This window comes from Pseudorca crassidens, chromosome 8, assembly GCF_039906515.1.
Source record: "Pseudorca crassidens isolate mPseCra1 chromosome 8, mPseCra1.hap1, whole genome shotgun sequence".
Lineage (NCBI taxonomy): Eukaryota > Metazoa > Chordata > Mammalia > Artiodactyla > Delphinidae > Pseudorca > Pseudorca crassidens.
The window spans coordinates 26,896,722-26,900,041 of record NC_090303.1 but is presented as its reverse complement, the minus strand read 5'-3'; positions in this window follow the sequence as shown (position 1 = coordinate 26,900,041).

Below are 3,320 nucleotides of genomic sequence, written 5' to 3'. Positions count from 1 at the left end.
ATTTTTCTGGGGGGAAAAAAAGGGTATTGGGAGAAAGAAGTGGTTCTGGAAGTTGAATATGGAAAGAATGTAGGCTCATTAACGTTCCAAAGTGATTTACTATAAAAGTATTTGTTACGTACAAATCAATGTTCCATGTGAAATGGAACAGAGTTCATATAAAAATCCTACATGTCAAGTGATGATATTTTCTGTCCCTATCAAATGCATAGGGAATTTGTAAACATATACAGTAGTTGTACCTTGTATAATGCTTTAATATCATTTACATTTTTTATTTAAAAAAGTGGTTAAACATTAGCATCACATAACCTGGCTAGAGAAAGAATCTTGAAAAATGATTCATGTTTTCTGTAAATAGGGAGGTATTGAAGATTATGTATCATATTTGTTTAGCAATAAAATTTTAGGTGATTAAATACTGAAATCAGTGATCTGCCCGACTCTTTTGCCTCACATATGCTACTAGTTTCATTCCCAGTTTTGGCCTTCATGTTTCTGGCTCTGTTCTACCTCTTTCTCATTTGTATTGTGTTCATCTGTGTTACAGGAACAAACTCATTCTTTGCTTCGCATTGTTCTTCCTTCATGTTTCCATTTTCTTTTTTATGGATAATTTCTCTTTGCATTCCCTGATTTTTTCACTTCCTTTTCTCCTTATTACTTTAAAGAAAGAAAGAAAAAAAAGAGTCCCTCTTGTGGTATTGTTTTAAAGACAGTCAACTATTGTATGTGAGGGAAGAAAAAGATAAAAAGAAGGGGTGGAGAAGGGGTGGAGTGGGGCTGGTTGGTTGACTTGGGGAAGAAAAGAGGAAAGAACAGAACTGGGCTCTGTTCCTGGACACTGATGAATCATGGACATGTGTTAAGACTTGAATTGAAGTTTTGTCACCGAGTTGTAACTAAGTTTATGATGACAGTTCATCTTTGATAAGTATTTTGTTGTTGTTGAAAGGGAAAAGTGTTACACACTTTGAGGCAAAAAGAAGTTTAAAGGAAATGTATAGTCAGTCCAATATATAGGAAATCCAAAAGTACTCTCATAATATTCTGAGAAACATCAGGTCTTGCATAGAAAGAATTTTCAGGTACTAACAGAGAAAGAGACAGACATGTGTGAATATACACAGTCCTCCCAACAAAAAACATGCTTCTTCTTATTACAAACAATGACTACTAACCACTTGAGTGATGTAATTAAATAAATTATATCATTATCAATGGCAACTAGATTATGAAATGTTACTAGAATATTATAAAGACAAAGATCTTCATTTTGAAGTTATTCATTTGATATTTTAAAGTTATGCATTTGGTTTAAACTTAGGCAAATTAATCTGCAAGTATCCTGACAAGTATAAATTCTATCCACAAGATGAATGACATCTTGGCAACAGACAGATTGATCTCTATGTAGCAGAAAGACTGGCAGTAACATCCAGGTAATAAATAGGCTCAGCTTGAAACTCAGGATTCAGTTCACCGTTTTACTTTGGACTATCGTCACCTAGGTTGGCAAATTTATGAAATCAATTCTTTTCTTCTAGGTAGCTTGGACATTAAGAGCATCATATTCGTAAAGAACAAGTTACCTTATAGTAAAGTTTAAGGAATTTGAATAAGAAAGAGAAAAATCAATTTATATAAATTGAAATTGTACACAATGCAAGCTATCTTTAGTATTGTTCAAATTTCTGTTCTTAGTTTTAAAGGTATAAAATGTTGAAATATTACTGATTCAATTATGAAAAAAACAATAGAATATTTGATAGCATATGACAATATCCTTCAGCCAATTAGGCATTACAGTATTTCTTCCCCAAATTATCAGGAACCCTTAGAAATTATATCCCACCACCTTATATATCTTGAAGAAAATACTGTTATTATATAAAAATGTTTGCTCTATTGATTTTCCAGTGTTTCCAGATACAAAAATTAGAAGTTTTTATCTCCCATTTGTTATAGATGAGTAAAAAAGAGATTGTATCGTTGTCATCTATTAGTGGAATATGGGATTTTAACTCTAGGTTTACTGACCAGATCGTTATGTCTTCTTTGTAATAACAGTAGGCATTTTAATCACCTAAGTCTAAAATATGTGGCTTCAAAATCAAATGATTGCTCTTTCATTTTCTCTCCCATGCTCATTACTGCAGAAGGAGAAATTCCTAGGAACACCCTTTTGTGGTGCTTCAGTGGACACTCACCTAATTAATTAATTATATGTATCTGTACCGAAGGTGAATTTAATTCCTAACATATCCAAATGCTTATAGAAATATGCTAGGTTTTAATGGTGTTTTATTGTGTGTAAAGCATATTAAAAACCTAGTCTCAGGAGAATCATATCAAAAAATGATCTTTTCCTTTCTCTCTCATAGATATCTGCACCCATGAAATTAAAAAAAAAAAAAAACAAAAAACAACTGAAAAGAGTGCCAACAGTTATTAGTTTTTGTTATTTCAAATGTTGCTGTCTGTCTCTTATTAACTACTTCCCATTGCATTTTTGTTGCTAGTGAATACTTAAATAACTGAATTCTCCACTTCCCTGTGTCAGTGTAGGCCTAAGGAAATGAATTCCATATACTTTGTTCTATAACTTACAATTCAAACAGCAACAACAAAACTCCACATCTATTTATGGAGAAGGATCTTACTATGAAATCTAGATTTTAGAGTCTAATAGAGTTTTTTTGTTTGTTTTTAATGGAAAGTCATACTGTAGGTGCTGATTTTTTTCTGAGATATGCTTGAGTTTAATGGCTGAGGGAGGAGAGGAAGAGCAAAAATAAAAGAAAAATGAATGAAACATACTATGATTAGCAGAGATTGAAAAATAGAATAGCATAAAAACTACTGCTTGTTGCAGATATGGTATTTTAAACATAAGAGCTAATTTCTCTACATACTTAAGTTAGCATAAGTTTGCCAATACGAGACTCTGAAGGGCAAATGATAAACTTCCAATAAATACTTTTTCGTGTTACTTTGTGTCCATTTAGAAAAGGCATTTCTTTCCTCAAAAGCTTAATGCGGTATCTGTCAATAGCTGTATTATTCAGGCCAAGCAAAAATGTCTTCTAAATATTTGTCTTGTTTTTAGGAAATATTTGACCATATTTGTTATCTAAGATAGTGTCTTTTCTGTGTTGTTTTCTATCATGGCCTCAACGTGCTGATTTAGTATAAAAGTACTGAATGTGAATGCTGACTTAAAAACCACTACACACTTTCTTAACAATTCTCCTGGGAATTGAAGCTTCTGAGTTGCTTTCTTTCGTATTCCCATGTCCTGAAAATATTCCCCAAGGACA